A 20,466-nucleotide genomic window follows, 5' to 3' on the forward strand; every position below is an offset into this window, starting at 1 on the left:
TCCGCCCGGTATATAAGTATCGTCTAAAAGTTTTTCGAGAACTTTGAAACGACATTGAAAATGTTGTTGCAGATAGATAACACAACTGGTGTAGTATGATATTTACCGATGGCCTATCACCTAATTTAAAAATTGGTGCTGGGAGAAAATACCTCGAAGACAAAGATAAGACGTATCACTACAAACCTTACGTATCACTACGTAATGCCTACAGGAAGTTTTGCAGTGAGTAATGGCACTCAAAAAAAAACTTTTATACGGATAGAAGATAGATGTACAATAGAATTCTAGTGAAAATCCCATCGGCTAACTATACTAATATACAAGCCAAAAACATACCGAACTAAAGTAGTTTAAATAAATCAACTAGGTAGCTTTTTATATAGGTACAAATATACTTTCTATATACTTTCTTAGAAAACATCGATGGAAATCTTTAATTAATATCATGGTAAATGTATATGGAATCCGATTGCAGGTCACAAATTCCGTATCCAATGAGAATATATTTTGGTTTTGAGCGACCTCCGGCGAGAGACATAACACAAATATGGCGTACTTACAAAATATATCATACAAATAAAACAGTAGTTATAGCTAGTACTTCATGATTTAGGTAATAACATTTATTATGCGTTATCCCGCACAGAGAGATAGACTTTTACAAAGCGTTCGTTTCTTGCATAATATATCATAATGTATATATATATATATATTATTTTATTATTTACCACCTGACTTTAATATAATTTGAACAAACCAATATGTTTTCGCTTTATCAAGTTAGATACGTACCTACCTCCGTATGGTACCGCTGCACTGTACAAAGTTAATTAGAAATATAAGTGTGTGTTTGCGATGGGTTTATATAACATATATTATATATAATACTATTAATAACACGGTGTGTTTTAAACATACAATTTAATTAAACATCAACTGCATTATTATAATATAAGACCGTACTAGACCAATCAAAATAATCCGATTCACTAGACATAATTGAATAATAGTTATGCTTTGTTTGAGCGGAAATACCAATAATAATAATTTACATACAGTCATGTTCGAAGAATGTTTATAGTGCAACATTATTACTATTACTGTCGTTTGATCTTTTTGTTTCAATTCAGTTACAGTGAACGCGCATATAATGTGTTGCGTATAATTTATGTTTAGCGCAAACGAGAAATGGCGTACAATATTCAATAGGTATCTTTCAAAATACCGCCTTTGAGTATAGATTAGTTGCATGAATCGATGCATCATCATGGTTAACCATCACTGGCGCGTTAATCTCTATCCATTATTTTAATAACCAATATTAAGTAGATGGAATTTTCCGTGAAATCGCTTATATATTGTTATAGTAATTAAAATTTACATTTTAATAAAAAATGCATTTAAAAAAAGAGTATCAAAGCCTTACAAGAGTATGCTACGAGTAAGATGACGATTTGTTAGCCACACTTTTTCACGTATTATTCGGCTTATTCACGTACAGTACAATCTCCTTGAGAACGGATGAGGTAAATCGCCGCTCCAATCACACCAACTTCGCTTTAGATCCAATCCAGAGGTATTGTGCACGTCATAATATGTTTATAATATAATATAATATGTTGGTACCATAGACTTTTTTCTAATAGACCGGTCCTCTTCACGTTTCCACCGTGTAAAGATAGGTGGCGCTGGTTAGGTTAGATTAGGTTAGGCTGGACACATAGTCACTCTGATATACGGTACAATGTATACTTATATATATATTTAAACTAAACGGACTGCATCACTGAGCCATGTTAGCACGCGACTTTAAATATATTATTTGGTATCGGATGGGCTGGTTTATGGTTAGTATGTATCTATATTATTATTGTCACAATTTCGGTTCTGTTCGGTCTTTCGTTCGACGCTACTGGCGCGAGAACAACAGAGTGGGTCTCTACCCGGTCACCACCCTCGACACCACCCACGTCAGCACCCACATCAACACACCGTCGTGGCGTCGTCTATATTATAATATGTTGTCGGACTGATATAGATAACGATCCTCGTTCAGTGGATTTGACTAATGGTCGACATGTACAAACAATCGGAAGCTCGCAGCCGCCGCCTGCAGTGAGCCCAAACCGCACATCCGTCACGCCAAAACTATGTAAGTCCGAAGCCAAAAATGTAGGAGGAAGACGGCGCGGGGTGTGGCGCGCAGATGTTCACCACCGATGGCGGGGAAGCTCACACACAAAAACAACTCCAAACCGGGTAGGCCAACTGCAACAAGAACCCAGACATTGTTTGCGGGTTCGCTGTGCTGTATAAACGCTTTCACGGTTTAGTAATATATATATATATATATATATATATCTGTTCACAATAATATTGTAACTCCGCGCAATATATTTATCATGCGCTTTCACCTTCTCCACGCGATGTGTTGTTCCTATGAAATTATAACGGAATTAAACATCAAACTTCCGCAAGTGTCATACAAATATGTGTGTGTGTGCGTGAGCAAACAGGAAGTCACACGCACCACCGTGGTCTTGTGAACCAGATGAACGTCTATATATAATAATATATGTTATTACGCGAAACGATGGCACGTGGTCGGTCGTAATCATTTTATTACATTCCCGAAATGGTAGAAAAAATAAAAATAAAACGCTCAATAATTGTGGAATTTTCCAATTATTTATCTAAAACGATTGATCGGATCGAAGAACAGGATTCGAAATCCGGATCGCATTTCAATCGTACAACGGCCTCACGCGTAGGTACATAATATAGTCGAAAACGAAGCAACGTCGTTGGGTGAAAGCGAAATGCATTATTATTATATTATCATACAATTTGGGCGGTGTGACTGCAGTGGACGGAGAGAAAAATAAGTTTCGGAAACGTACCGTAGGAACCCACCTGAGGGGCCACAGTGTAAAAAAAAAACTGTCGCAAAACTCAAATCGGATTATATTATTTTACGACCGGCACACTATATGTTATTATAATATCATTGTACATCAGCTGATGTATCCGTAAGATTACTACAGTATTGAAGATATTATAATATTTCGTGTTTCACCACATGCATGCTCGCACGCGGTATTAACTCCGGTATGTGTGGTATATTGTGTGGTTAATGAGCCCGCGCTCGTAGTCTTTGCTTTCCGCCAGTCCGAATCAGAGCGCATTAATATATACTATCGCCACTGCCGTTTCCTGATTACATTTTCTCTCGTTATTATCGAATAACTTTTATTTTTTTTTCGTTTCTCCGTTTGAGGATTATACACTATTACGAGCCTTGTTTATTTGTTTTCTTTTTTTTTTTTTTTTTTGATTCACAGTAAATCTGTCGTTCTGTCATCACGTCTGTGTGTGTGTGTCGGTATTGATGTCACGGCGAAAGTCACATCTTCGACAAGCCTCAAAAGGCCGTGTCGGGTCCGTATTTTCGTCCGTCGTCGTCGTCCGGCACACGTTGTAATAATAAAAAACATGCGATTATTACGTGTCGATATTTTATTATATTCCATCCACACAAACGACAATTAATCAAAAACCACTTTTACAGCTCACACCACCAATGATGACGACGTCGATATTACAGTAAATAAATAACTGCAACTATGAAGAAAAGAAAACATCACGTGTAAGCAGGAAGCGTAGTTGCTCTGTGATACTCCGTCAGAGTCGTTTAACTGATCAATACCGTAGCTATATAATAGGTACATAATATCTATTATACTCAAAACGAACAAAATGTACTTAAATATTAACAATAACACGTGATTAAGACAAATGAACGTTACGTTAATTGTTACGGAAACCAGTTGAACAGCTTTGGAAAAAAAAAACATATGAATTAAAAATTAAATATTGAGATGCTGTTGTTGAACCTTGGTATCTCCATTCGACAATTTGATTTCAATCCTCTACTTATATTCTCAAACAATTTATTCGCACCTTCTGTACAGATCGTAAATATTAAAAATTAAAAAAAATTAAAATATTGATTACAGTTTTCTAAGGAATTCTAGGTGTCATCGTCTTTGGCCGTTAAAGACTACAGTCCGTCATATAGAAACGAACAAATCACGTTTTGAACTCGTTTGAAAAAATCGTAATAATCAGAAATATACCTACAAGCTTCAACCAAATGCGTGTTCGTGCTATTTTTAATTGCAGGTGAAAACGGGTTAGTACCATCACGACTTAGGTCTTGCAGGGGTCAAACGATTGAACTGTTGAATAAGTAACGACGCATGACAATAATAATAATACCAATCAGGTATTTACTGCAGACTCTAAGTCCACGAATAAATAATAATATTTGTTATTATTAATTCTATAAAATCGTCTTAAATTATAGTTCTTACAATATCGGTGGGTGCTCCATCGTCGATAAGACACATCGTGGTTATACTAATTGCAAATTTATAGCGACTTTCCATGCAAACTTACGGCAATAACCGCTACCGCAGCCGCGGCATAGTCGAATATCTCGTCATATCGTCTGAATAGCACAAATGCTATTAATGCCCCGACGGTGAATGTGCATGCGAATTAATAATATTTTATATCAGAATTATATATTGTGTGTACCTATGCGGATTCACACTCGCAGATGGAAATATATATTTACAAAATGCGCCTCATCCGTATAATTATTATTTATGTGAATATTATGCGCCGACTGTATATATTACACCACTGCAGCAGCAGCACATTCGTATTAGAAACGTTTCGAAATATAAATCACCGAACCATCCATTGTATTATTCATCAACGCTGTATTTTTTTCTCTTTTTATAATAATAATAATAATATTATGTACTCAACAATCCTCTATGTGCGCGAGTTTTATACACATACACACAATTTATGTGCGGAAACAAGACGTCGACGTGAGGTTCAACACTATCTGTTTCCACAGGTTTTATGATATTATTGTACACACACGATCGGTTGGAGACAGAATTATATATATGGCCAAGACTCCAAAAACTAGCGTATTGTGTTTTGAAAGTTTGTTCGTGATTATCACTTGCAGACTGACAACCGGACGAAAGAGAGATAGTGAGAGTGAGAAAGACGAAGGTAAATTATTATTGTTGCTATTGATACCTATATAAACTGATTGCCGCTTTAATTTCATTATAATATACCATGTACCAGGTACGAGAATACAAATATTTCGGTCATGCGCAGAACTCGGAATAGACTTGCAACGCTATATTACAATGCAATTTATGATGAGAGCATTATTATTATCATTAGCGATCGGCTTGTGATATGTAAATTAATGGTCATTACGTGTGTTATTTGAGTGTTGTTCGCGTAACGTTATAATATATATAAATATATGTATAGTATCTAGGTATATATTATAATAATAATTATTATTATTATGTTATATCGCTACATGAGTTATGCGATGGTAGCAGCTATCGTCCGAAAAGAGAATAGTGAAATTCCGTACCTATTCGTTATTACTGCAGCTGTTGTAGGACTCGGCTCGTTTAATAATTTCGATTTATAATTAACGCCAACACAACAATGAGATCGTTAAAAAATATTCTACTGTGGACGGTATCGGAACGCCGACGATGTGTTTTTTTATACACTCGAATTCGATGCCACCGCCGCAATAATAGTAATATTATAATAACAACACTGCCGCGCGGGCATAATAATAATAATATATTATTATATAGTCGTGTTTTTCGAGCTGTCCAATTGCACAATAGGATCGAGACTGCCGAGTTTTTGCCGCCAACACCACCGCGTGTTTTGTAGTCTTCGTCGTCGTTGTTATCTGTTTTTGATGAATATTCGTGAGACTGCAATCATCTACAATGATATTATTGTTTTATATGATAGATCGATGAACGGTCGTCGTTTTTCGTCGGCACCACACGATGATTTATTCCAAGTCGCAGTCCTGCGCGGCACATCTGCAGTATGTGAGGAACAGGACGATAATTTGTATTATTTTATTATTATTATTTATTTCTAACCACGCAGGTAGTGTAAGACCAACTTGTTTGTCTATATACGTCCTAATCGTTGATTAAGCATATACACACAATTATTATATAAATACTCATATAATACCTATAGGTACATGTTATTGTAACGTGTATATATTCATATAGGTAAAAACCACGAGGAAAACTGCAATCGTAGATGTTATATCACCTGGCCAAGTGTGTTTTTTCTGCAATCGGGAGAGGAAGTATAGGTTCGACGACGATGTGACATATTGTCAAATAGAAATACGCGTGTTTACACACTCAAACCTATTATTAAAATACACACACCTGGTGCCAAAATCGTATTTGTTTATTATTCATTTGAATAACTGCTGCGCCTTCTAATATGCATAGACGACGACTGAGACGCACCACCGCTTTCACTTCATTGCGACAGGAACGAAAAAAGGAGCTTCTCGCACGACGATTTCGTAATCCGCGAAAAAAATATTAGGTACGTTTCCTGCCGTGGTCACACACGCTCGTCTTGCCCCCCTCCCTCTTCCCGTACGTCTACGTTTGTCGTATATTATACGGCCGCGAGGTGTTGTCTCTAATCATAACGTCGTCGGTGATTTTTTTTTTCATGCGCTCAGAGGTTTTTTCTCCTTCAGCTCCTCCGCAGTTCTATAACACGCACACATCGTCGTTTCTCATTCTCAGTCTTCAGACGACTCGCGGGCGGTGGTAAACACGAAAATAATAGCTCGAACGAGAGGGGCGTGGCCGTTATACAGCCGTCGCTAATGACTTTTGAGTTATTTACGGCCGCGACGGCGATTAAAAACGAATTACAACGACAATATCCGTCGAAGCACGATCCGTCGTCTGGCACCTGTCCGTCTACCCCAAACCAACCACATCCTCTTCTTCACCTCCACCACAACCTCGAGTCGGGGCGACGGTTTATCGCTCGTGATGGTTCTACCCTCGCACGCACTCCACCACCGCGGCCCACTAACTATTATGTCATAACGTTTTCACGTCTTATCTGCAGCACGCACTGGAAAACGAAACGTTCATGAAATTCGCGATTCCGACGGCGTATAATAATAATAATAATATATTATATCGTACGTATATGAGCCGCATATGACGACGTGAAGACGATCGGCAGAGTTTCGACGTTGATGGATTGTGTTTAAATTTCTTGCGCGAAAGCAGCCCGCACCGCACTCGAAACGCCGCCACGACTACTGCTGCTGCTGCTGCTGGCTTCACTTCGCCCACACGTTTTTACGGAGTTTTCAATACCACCGCCACAACCGTCGATCAAGGGTGGTGGTGGCAGTGGTGGCGGTGAAGGGGTTAACACACACACACACACACCTAACCCATATTACACCGTCCCGATGATTTATGATTTTCCGGCAACTTTTGTGTACGAAATGTTTGCGCCGCCGCTGAGCGTATGTGTGTGTGTGTGTGTGTGTGTGTAGGGGCGTTATACATATTTAACAGCCATTTGTCTGCGTGTCTCTAGCCCTCGCCTCCCTCCTCACCAAAACACGAACACACACAGACACCGTCCAAATATTTTTGACGATTACGCGCCGTTTAGTCTTTCCACCCGCCACGGTTCGGAGCCGAAGGTGATTGACGACGACGTTTTTATATAAATATAATAATAATAATAATAATAATAATATGGAATATATTGCTGCAGTCAGACAGCCAACCAGCCGCACCGACGCCGTTTCAGAGATCGATACGAGCTTAGCAGATCGATTTTTGTAATAACAATAATATCAGCTGACGTCCTATACCTATACCTAGATACCGCTGCTATTATATACCTTACCGTGGTTTATGCGATTCTGCAGTAATAATAATAATAAAGCGACGCGGTGCGGCCGGACGAAGTGGCCGATGCACAACGAGCGAGCGATTATTCGCAATTTAACGGACCATTCACGCGATGAGTCGGAAAATAATAATAATTATTATTATTATCATTCAGTCACACGCGTTTTCATTGAATGGGAGCGCACACACACATACAATGACTGACTTGATTGAACTCGGCGATTGCGTGTTGCCATTGCCCCGGTGTGGTGCAGCCCTGACCAGGGGTTGCTGCAGGTCACGGGACTATCGTTTTTCGACTTTCACGTCTTCCTCCACCAACCAGGGAGTGGCCGATACCAGTCTCCATCGTTTTTTTTTGTTTTAAATTTCCCGGATCTGAGGTCGCAGCCGTGAATATGTTTTACGAAGATTTCAAAATCAGCAGGTTTCCTCCGCAGATACATTATACTCGTGAAAAGCCACGAACGAAAATAAATAAATATTTTTCAATTCATACGTGTATAGTTATAAGTTACCACTCGCTACCAAGGTTACCACGGTGCTAAAACGTTTTAGCCATATCGATTTCCTACCCATCTCACTATACAACTATTGCTAGTATAGCTCGCTTAACGATGTTCGCTTTTATTTAATGCCCGAACCACGGTTTTCAAGAATGCGGCGTTTAATTTTCCTTTTCCAATTCTAGAACAACAAATAAAATATACACATTTCCGTCGTAATGTCCGCTCTGCGGCAATTTATTTTCGTACCATTAATGACTGTATAATAATGAATAATATATTGTAATAATTTAATGGGATAGTTTCCTTTTTCCGATTCGTTTAATTTTTTTTTACTTTTGTTCGACAATTCGAATTCATAATATATAAACATCAAAAGTACTTATTTGTTTCGTTTTTAATTTATTCAGACGATTTTTACTGAACCGTTAAATAATGATGTGTATAACAGATACCTGTTGTATATATTATTTACATAGGTATGTATATCACTATCACATCACGGACAACTTATCCATTAATTAAATGTATTTTACCGCACTTTCATCTTAATAACGTCGTCTTAACCTTGACTATATAATATTATTATTTATTGCTCTCGTTTATCGCCTTCAGTCCAACAACGATGAGGTAGATATACATATTTAAAACACGGTGATGATAGTCTCCGCACAACTGGTTTGTATCTACTTTCTTCTCATTTCTTTATTGCATATTTTATATATACCGGTATGATATTATAATATTATGTATGCCGTAGGTATCCAACCGATAGTTGTTCGATCCCCCCCCCTTTCCTTTTCACCCATATCGCGGACGAATTTGGCCATCATTAACAAACTGCCACTACGATACAATTTTCAATATCGTATATTATATGATTACAGGACGGAAAAAAAATCAAAAATAGTCGGCGAGTATGTTAAAATAATTTTATTATGATAATTTTATTTATTGAAAAATAATGAAAGTAAAAAACGATCCGACGTGCTGCAGTAGTGCATAGGTACGCGTAAAATTCCATCATTAAACACAGCTAAATTATCGATCGTCGAAACCACAGAGTGCATTTGTTTTATAAAAACTATATTTTCTTGGTGGGGGTGGGGGGGTAGTGTCGGTATCATAACTATTATTAAGATTTATATGTATACTATACGCGCGTATATTTAGCGAAAAACATTTAACATACTGCTGATGAAAACGCATGAGCAATGGAACCGATTTTACTGTTTGCATAATAACATACCAAGGTATACATGCCTGACCTAACTCAGTTATATGATAGGTATATGTTTGCAGCAGTGCACGAACTGTATACGAACTGAGTGGCATGTGATGACAAACTGTACGCGACCTTATAATATTAATAATGATAATTAATTACCAAATGCAGTGTCGCGGTTTAAGTAGTTTAACATTTGTTCGTTCATCTCGTCTTCGACGTGTTGTGTAACCGTATTATGTATACTTATATAGTTCTAAGCTAGCCACAACGCTCAAATTTATGTGAAATCCGGTAAAGTGCGAAACATTTATTGTCACCTGCCAGATGATCGTAGAGAATTATGTAATACTGACAATAAACACCCGCAGAATAGTATACGCATAGAGTGTTGTCAAGTGCTGTATTTCACATTTTAATTGTAATCCATTATACGGTATAAGGTATGCGGTATAAAACCGTGTATAGTGTCATCTTAACTGCTATGAACAATCGAACACCACAGTCTATAAAACTAATGACCAAAATCATATTACTTAATAATTTGGTGAAAAAATAAAAATAAAAAACAACAATAGTACCTATACCTACACGTGTTATTTTTGAGTAAATTAATACTTGAGTCATGGTTCCGATCTAACGTAAATATAATTTTAGTGATAAGTGATGATTTAAATTTATTACGTATCAGTATATAAGTCATACAAATCATTGTATACGTTGTATTCTTAAATATATCAAAATCATTTTTCTAATAATAATAACAAATGCTTATGCATCGTTCTTATAATAAATATAATTTTATATACCAATAACCATGTTGTGTATTTTACCCCTTCACGGCATCACTAAAGATACACACACACACACACACACACACACACACACACACACACACACACACACACACACGAACTTGAACACTAATATTATTCATTTTAAAATAATATACGGTAAATACGTGCAGAGTGCTAACACTTGTGCAGTTTCATTTCGCAGTTTCGAAGATTTTGTGTTCGAAACCGACTCGCATCGTATCACGAACGTGTGAGGTGCGCAGTGAACAGTTTAAAGGTCGGCCATTCCACGGCAGACGCGTTTCGAAGAGCTGTTACAACGAATAATATTCGGTTTGTCATTATGTTATTATATTTTTGTTTTCAAACCACCAATCGTGTACGCCCTTTTTACGTGCTTTAATGGATATTTTCCAACGCGTGTGTCGCGTGTGGTAGACGAACGCCTAGAAAACGCGTTCGTGACGGTTGGACGAATATCGCTCGGCGTTTTCAGTTTTCCGACGACGATTTTCACCTACATAACTATTTATTATGGGTAAGGGGGGGATGTCGTAAAGTTCGTCACATTTCGCGTGTGACATTTTCATTTTCTACCCCCTCGCAGTCGCTACGTCAACACGAATTTCATTTTCTTTTTTTCGTAGTTCTCGTCGTGCCATAAAAAGCTTCCGTTTTCTATAATTTCACTTGACTATAGGGGTGCTCCGCAATATACCCATATATACATATTATAAGTGTACATGTAATGTATAACGTTATTAAAGTTTCATTTATCTGGACAAAAATTGATTAATACTACGATACATTAGTCACCCGAATGGAATAATAGGTAGTGTTCGAATCTTCGAATTGATAGGACGTAGGCATTTCAAGTTTCTAAAAATATAAAATTTAATTCTAAATTTAAAATTTAAAAATTATCATTATCGGAGTAAGACTCAAGTCGGTAGGTATGTCGGAAAGCGAATAGATAGATTTTTCATCAAAAAACCGATTGGTCGTACCCGTAGTGAGCATTGTGGAATCTTTTTGATTATTTGGCTGATTATATTGGGTTGGGGGAGAGGGACTGTATTAATTGCTTGATATGAAACGATGTTTTCTCAACTAAATCTACCGTCTTCCCTCAATAATTATTGCCGTTCCAATTATTCGAACGCTGATGGTGTGTAAAATAATTATAATCACACTGGACGACAAGACTGCAGCAACTAGATTGTCTGAGAGGTTTTTTTTTTCCTGATTTACCGTATAAATCAAAATAACTTAATAATTACGATGCGATCGTCTGACGTCGGTCTAGCACGACGATATTTATTATTGTTCCGTCGCTGCAGGTCGGCGCAGATGAGGGGACACGCGTAGCTGGTATATAATATTATTTTAACATTATGATATTATTACTGTGTATTATGATATAAAGCGAGCCGTTTAATATCGCCGGGTGACGAGGATGTGGTACGCGCGTTTAATAATACACAAAATACAAATAAAATTCCTCAGGGCCGTTTATAACTTTAATTTAAATGGCAAAAAGCAGATAAAAACCCGGTCACCGGGATTTATGATGACATTATTTGCTTGCTACTCTACCGCATGGCGCGCGCTGAAATGCCCACGTCTGGCTATTATTATTATTATGCATATTTCGGAAAACAGCCTGGCCCCCTTGTTGTCTGAATTATTATTATTTTTTTTCCATAATAAATTGGGCAACATGGTGGCGTTCATACTTCCCACCGCCGCCGCTGATCGTGTACGCGTACACACGCACACACACAATATCAACGACAACAAACGACGTATAAATCTTATTATAGGACGAGTCTTTTGTTCCGGTAAAAATAAAAAAGCAATTTTATTGCCTCCATTCCACCTATTTCCATGCATACTCACATAGAATATAGATATATAAATATATAATACTATGTAGGTATACTACACACACTCGCTACGAACACACACACAGATGTCGACCTCTCTCCGTGGCGTCCTCGCGTATACTGAATATACCGGACATCCCTGCATACAACTTACACACGACGACTTTTTCTTCCGACCGAAACACCTACCCGGACCAATCAACTGGCTGCATCAAAAATATTATTATACCATTCAGATATCGACCACTCGAAGCCCGTAACCATAGACCAAGTAACCGGTTAAAAGGCACGTAACTGTTGTCATCGACTACGAGCGGTTTCAGTGCGATGGTTTTGTTAAAGATTCGTGGCTAGCTCACCCGTCGGATCGTCGCGTGTAACTATCGAGATTCTTATTTGGCATGAGTCAACATCGACATATTCTATCAATTTTCCTCACTAGGTCGTACCTACGGTTTATTTCATGTCATTGTGATATTACATTTATGATTCGTACGTTTGCGATTGTCATCATAACAGCGTAATCGGAATTCATTCATAAACGTTCAGGGTTAACGCCGCCGCGGAGTCTAGAATAAAAATTGTTCAAATTATACAAATATTTTACAAGCAATGCATGCTTAGCCGAATGATTTGCTTTTTTTTTATTTACAGATACCTAACTACCTAATTAATAATTAATAATAGTAAAAAAAAAAAAATAGTTCGAGTTAATGTTACGAGCCGTGTGTGTGTGTTATTATTACGTGTTGATCTAATGTACTAATTATATACATTATATGTACACTAATTGTATATTATACTGTATCGTATATATATATATATATATGTTATACAAATTAAGTGTATTATGAACTTGGACATATTTTTGCATTGTCATAATGGCTATCGTATTATTATTGTTGCACAATTTAATATATTATAGTAGAAATGGTAATGTACTTTATAATATCATATTACGTACCTACGTAATACGTTTCTAAATTAACATTTAAAAACTTTGGCTTTCTCGTAGTCATATGTCTGGATATATTATTACACGCGTAATTGTTTTTTATTCTAAAACGAAAAACGAGGCTGGTTTCGCGTTTTTATATTATTATCATATGTTGTGTATGTTATTTACGTCGAAATAAATTATTATTCCGGACTTGGATCTCACTTCGCACGTGTGGTACCTACATAATAATATTATTATAAAAAAAATGCATACCTATACATACGGGGTTATACGTTTAACGTAAATAAGACACTCTCATTACTTCAGAAAACATAATATTAGATAAAACATTTTTGAAAATATTTCTTTTACATAATTTTACCAAACAACAACATTTTATGGAATAAAAATATATTTTCTACTATTTTTATTGTCCTAATTTTTTACAAAAGTTTTTACTCTCTCGAACGACAACACATTATTGTACCTACATTATTAATATCATATTTCGTAGCATATCGGATAAGAATAATTTATTTGTTATATAGCGTACTCGTTTAAAATGTCGACGGTCGCAGTTACAACGGACGAACATTGTGAGGGTACAGCTGGGTCTTCTAAACTTTAAATCGGTACTTATTACAAAAATATTCGTCCAAAAAAATAAATGTATTTTCAAAAACCGTCATCAACGTTTTCGATGATGACGATGGTGTCTCGACTGCTCTCGAGTTGAACACTTCATCCGGTATTGTTAGCACTCGGCGTGAACTGCACACGGCGCGGAGGAAAAGAAACGCTTTCGTTTTGCGCGCGCATAAAATTTGCATTTAACCAGCGCCTTTGTGCCAGTGGGAAAAAAAAATCAATTACTCTTGATTGTGACATATTATGCGAAACAGCCGAACGAGGTGTACATTATTATTTTAGGAATAATAATAGTACGATTTTACGTCGTCGTCGGATTATTATACTCTCGTCTGCAACAGGTGGAATTCGCCGCGTCGAAATGGAAAGTGCACGCGGGACAACCGGTCCGGCCCCCATCGGGTTATCGACATTGACATTGCCCGGGCGAGAGTGCAATCCGCCGCCGCCGAAACGACCTGCGCTCGCACAAAACTGCCGCCCCGGGGCCCCAAGTCGCGGCCACGGTAAAACCAGTTCGACGACAGCAGTGCGACTGCTGCTGGACAAGCGTCGGAGTGACGTTTCGCAGCCGCCGACCGCTCCGGCCGACGACTAACCATAACTTACTATAGGTACAACTTTACTGTCGTTCCGTCATCTCGGTATCTGGTATGCGGTATATTATTATTATCGTTATGGTGTTTTTTTTTTCTTTTTAGACGCGCGTAATAAGCGTTACAAACACGTCCGCCGTCGTAACAGCCGGTAATTGGCAATCCGGCGACGAGACGTCGAGGGGAATGTGCAGATGAGTAAGAAAAACGTATACCGTTATTACGATGGGATTTTCTATCCTCGACTTTTTCCATTTTCCGTTCGATAGCACCGTAATGATATTCAAGTGTAACAACACAGCGGTTGTTGTAATCTCGCACGGTAACTGAGGCAGACGCGTCACTGAAGATAAAACGCCGATTACCGTTTTATGTGTAGGTATAAAATATGTGGTTGCACGCCGTGATAACATGGTTTTCCCTGCCTAGTATAGAATATAACGATTTGAAAATTTCGCGTTTCCTAGATGTTCCGCTAACGACAAACTTTACATCGACACGACGACGATGAGCTTCCGAGGAAATTGCCAGAAAGATTGGAAACCAAGTGGACGGTTATCGTGTTACGTATTTCCCGTTTCCGGTTTCGACAGGACGAATCTGCACTCGTCATAATATTATTATTACTGTATACTGCGTGTTGATCACCAGATATATCATATAATATGCTGCAACCGTTTATTTGTTTGTCAACGAGTTTACTTGAATTCAGATTTTTGAAACTTTTAAGTATAATAATAAATTCGAGATCCGACTATAGGTACCTAATTCTGAAATTATTCAGATTTCTATTCCATTCGGGAGTGCATAGCGATAGGTATGAGTGGCGATACAAAATTATATATATATTTTTTTAAATAAAAACAATCTTAATCAGTGTGAGTATGTAGGTATGATAACTAAGCTTTTTTTTTTTGAAAATGTCGATGTACCTATCCAAATCATAATTTTAACTATTCTATTTTCTGTAATTTTAGTATGTTTATTTTGTATATATTAATATTCCTCAGTCTACAAAGTGAAAAACTCAAAATCTAAACTCATTTAAATATCTATTCTTAAGTACGCCGACATTTTTGAAAAAGTCATCAGATCAACAATTATTAGGAGAGAAGATCTCCTTGATTTCAAAAACAAGTCGTTATGAACGATAGGAAATTTCTTAAAATCGTGCATAAAATTTAAATAAGAAGTCGTGAGAAAATAATATAGCATTATAAGGCATTACATGGCAAAACAAGTACATTTAAAAATCCTCAGAATAAGAATCACTCTGTATATTATATTGTATAGCAAACATTTTTTGATCCTTCCAAATCCAAGTTACCAAGTTGCAGTGCTTTTGAGGCTTCGTCTTACTAAATTGTTTAAGGACTATAAATTGCGAAAAAAAAGAATAAAACCAGCATGTCCGACTCGACTTCGTTGCCCTATATACCATGTTTAACTCCGAACTATTATTTATTTTTTTGCTTAACATGACACGCGACCATATCATCATTATTATTTACTGTTAATGTGAAGAAGTCGACGGTCGTACGAATGGCACATGTCGTGCTTATATGAGATATTATGCACCGAGACTACTGTACAATAGATAATATTATTATTATAATATAGTTTTGACCTTGGAAATTATATACTGAAGGTACTATAGGTACTTGCGAACAAGAAATTAAAATTTCGTAATAGAATTTAGAGTTTGGGGGAAAAAAAACTCATTACAAATGGGTCGGAGATGAGAAGAAAAAACAGAATAAAAACGCAACTCCTACATCACAGACGATTATTTATAATAATTGTGTTATTCCGTGAAACGTAGGTACCTATACAATATAATATTATATTATATTTAGACGACTCTGTACGAATAGAATGGAGACCAAAAACGTCATTATACGTAGTTAATAACGCCAACGTATTATTTCGAATACGTCTATAATAGTTGTATAGTATACATCATGTATATACCTACACCTAGGTAAAATCCAAAATGATTTAACGTTTTCGTTCGACGTTTTGAAAACAAGCTTAGCCGGGTATAATTTACTGTAATAATATCATTAATAATTTCAAAAATATTATTATTATATACCTTATGGCCAATACGCATTCCGATGATACCTGTACTTAAACACCGCACGGTTTAAAAACGGAAACGGACATAATTGCTGACGGTATATATAGGTACCTCGGTGCGGCGCTAGGGTTTGAACGACCTTGGTAACACTTCGGCGTCTAATGAAACGTTATGTTTTTCAGGAAAACAAGGTCAACGTCTCCAGCTAGAGCCTATTTATATCGTGCAGTTTAAGACCGAAAGTGAATTTCTAATAACAGTGCGGTATTATACCGAGAGAGTGTGATACCTATGCATTTTATTAATGTCCGTATACCTAGGTATACTAACCATTTATTATTATTAATATTTAAGTATATAAACGTGATATACGTCTTCGTAGCATATATATTGTGTGTGTGTGTGTGTGTAAAGCCGCGGGGTGCCACGTGCGATGGGCGAGTGTCTCTATGGAAATCGTTAAGATATATTCCGTGATGAGATCCTTAAAATAAAATTTCGAGCGAAAGCCAATACGCGTACCTATAATATAATATCGTTGGTCATACGTATATATTAATAATATTATCGTGATAATGATAACGCACAACGGAATGATATAAAAAAAAAAAAAAAAATGAGAACAATAATAATATATTCAAAACAATATAAGCAACGACGACGAGTTGTGCACAAAACGTATTATTTGATAACATAATGTTTTACTTTCTTTTTCCTCTCCTCGCGATTTACACTTCTCCTCGTCGTCCAGCACACGACCGTGAGCATAAAATAATATTATGAGCGCGTGATCTCTGTCTACTCTGACGTTTCGTCCGACTCGGATATCCGTCGCAAAGTGCGAACGCAAACAGCAACTTTGGTATCGAAATTTATTAGAAGGCGGATGAAAAAAAAATATTGTCGTTCCCGAATATATTATAATATAATGTAATATTATTTTTTGTACCAAACCTTTTTGTTGCAGGACTCTTTTGAAAATCGTGTCATTAACCTATATTTGATGAAACATTTTAATCGTACTACGACACAATGGCCGCAACTGCGAATGTCGTCGTGGGCAAACAATGCGCGTTGGCCGTCCATAATACAATATTATTATTATTATTGCTACCTATTTATAAAATAGGAAATTATTGTAACAACGCGATATGTGGGAAACGAATCGACTACCCATGACATCGTATTGTCAACACAATAGTAATTATCGTTATAATAATATGCATGTATAATATATTTTGTATGAAACAGCTGTGACTATTGATCGGTACATAATATAATGGTTTAGATCAAACTTAGGGGGAGGTGCGACGAATTTAAAACCTCGGCACGAAAAAATATTCAAAATAAATTATTATTTCAAATATCTTTCCGTAGATGACTGTCGTTCCTTTTTAAGACTTACGTAAATAGGTACCTAATATTAATTATAAACTGTAAGTAATATATTGTCATCATAGTTATTAATTTTTATAGAGTTTATTTAACAAAACAAATTCATCACGTCCAATACCGGTGGTTGCAATCACACCCTCCTCCCAACCTCTCTCACATTCCAAAAACGTCACTGCCATCAATACAACTGAAGAAAATTATTTAATATTCTTACAAGTAAAACAATAATAGTGTCTGTACATTTGAGTATGCCCATTGTCAAAAAATTTAAGTTAGACGACTTGAAATGCAGAAGCCATTAAATTGAAATTAATTTTTAAAAGAAGTTTGGTAATCGCATTAAATGTTGTTGACTAGCTTCACCAATAAATATATTCGACGAAAACAAAATAACGCATTTAATCAACTATTGATTTTTATTTAAAATAAAATTGGTCAACTATAGGTTTTAAAGTTAAAAAAAAAAACTACATTTTCATTTGTTTTAATTTATCATGCATCCAATTGCATACGAAAAAATATTAAATAAATATAACATATTATATCTATTAATCAAAATAATATTAAAAATTGTCCTAATAAAAAATATAGTTAATAGATAAAAAAAAACTACAGCATTATTATTAACAATTAAATCACGCATAAACAATTACCATACAATATTGGTAGAAAAAAATTTATATATATACATATATATTGTTATATTATTTTAATTGTTATAATGTATTTATGGTAATTGTAATCAACAATATCATTATTTTTCTACATCTCAAAGAAAAAAAATTTAGCTCATGCAAGGAAGTTGATGTAAAATATTAAACGTTATTAATATAAATAAAGTTTTAAGCATTAAAACATGGTCATAACAATAATAATATGTATTGTATTATTGTCTGATGGTATAGTAAAATATTTTATATTATTTTTTTTTTTATTTAAAGAGCAAAAAACAAACTTAATTTAAAACAAATCTACAAATAATTCGAATAAATAAAAGCATGATTTTATAATGAAACATTAAAAAGTTATTCGTGTAATTCTAAATTTATTTTCTTGTAGGTATTTACAAAAAAAAAAAATAAAAAAAAATCACTCCAACGTGATAAATACATTTTAAACCATTTCCAATAATTTAACAAATACATGGGTATAATACGTAAATGGTAAATAAATATTGTACACATTAAAAATGTAAATACTTATAAAAAAAATAATAATTTTCAGGAAAAAATAATATGAAAAAAAGTCCGACCAATTTTAATATTTCTTATACACGGAAAAACATTTTTATGTCCAACTATTTAACTATTGGTAATGTTATTTATGGAATTTATTACATTCCTGATATTAAACAATACGCCATTTCAAGGAAATACAATAACTAATAATATTGGCCACCAATTTCCGATATTCCCGTCTTGAAATTATATTTTTTCTCATTAATCAAGTGGCTCAACAATATTCTAATTAAAACTTTTTTTAATGTTCATTTATATATAGCTATTACGCTTATTTAATATTAAATTATGTTATGAAATTTTATAAAAAAAAATATATATGTATATATATTTATCTTCGTTACTTTTAATGATAAACATAATATTATAATATATTTTATGTTAAGTTTCAACAAAATCACTGCATTTTATTTTTATAGCCGTGCAATAGTGTTTTATAATTATTTATAAATAAATAATTTTTTTTTATCGACGATAACTTAATATTATGTACAGTGTACACATGAGAAAACCTTTGTGACGTTTCCGCAATAAAAACCATCACAAGCTTTGTGGACTATCGTTCAAGTCTCGGGCGTACAATAGGCAGGTATCATTGTAAATATTATAGCCATTTTATTATTATTAAAATAACATGACCAAAATTCATAAAAAAAAAAAAAAAAAAAACAAAGGTAGAAAGGCGAGAAAAAATTTTAAATCCAAAACCCGTGTTCGAACGTGTTCTGAGACGGCGAATGCGTCGCCGATGAGAAATTAAAAAATAATAATTCCCAAAAATGTCTTTACCTGTGTATAATATTCGACGGCTGGTGGCGCCGCACTTGGGCCCTGCAGCGGCAGCGGCGGAGGATCGTCGTCCTTCTTCGGGGCGAAAATCGGTTCTGTCCCGGTGCAAGCGTGTATAAAAATGCAGTTTGATAATATGATATTATATCAAAAATATTGTTACGATGTTGTTATAATATGATTGTGATTTCGCGTGAAAGAATTTCCGTTCGGACGGGACGGGCGGCGGACTTGTGTATGTGTGTGGCGGCGAGTGTACACGCGCGGGTAATGTCTAAATGGTGACTGCACAAGAAATTAAACCTCCGCCGTCGACGTCGTCGCGGTCCGTTCATTTCGCCGGGCGAACGTGTGCTCTCGCCGCCGCCGCCGTCCTTACCACCGACCGGTCGTCTCTGGCGACGATGACAACGACTGCAGCAGCGGCGTTAAAGTCGCCGGAAAAACGCGCGGTTTTCGCCGTTTACCCGGTAATGGGTTAAGGCGATCGGCGAGTGTTATTCGATCGTTTTCGATTTTATTTTCGAA

At 35.8% G+C, this 20,466-nt stretch overlaps 1 protein-coding gene across 2 annotated transcripts in view; it reads right to left on the reverse strand.

Annotated features, from left to right (window-relative positions):
• LOC107165210 (uncharacterized) overlaps window positions 1-20,262 on the reverse strand; it is a 116,003-nt gene extending 95,741 nt beyond the window's left edge. For both annotated transcript variants that reach the window (XM_015513345.2, XM_015513346.2), the window contains exon 1: window positions 19,939-20,262. The gene's annotated coding sequence lies outside the window, so the exon portion shown is untranslated. The remainder of the gene's footprint in view (window positions 1-19,938) is intronic.
• Window positions 20,263-20,466: the final 204 nt, after the last annotated feature.

This window comes from Diuraphis noxia, unplaced genomic scaffold (genome assembly GCF_037042655.1).
Source record: "Diuraphis noxia isolate RWA-SAM2 unplaced genomic scaffold, SU_Dnox_SAM2 contig0003, whole genome shotgun sequence".
Lineage (NCBI taxonomy): Eukaryota > Metazoa > Arthropoda > Insecta > Hemiptera > Aphididae > Diuraphis > Diuraphis noxia.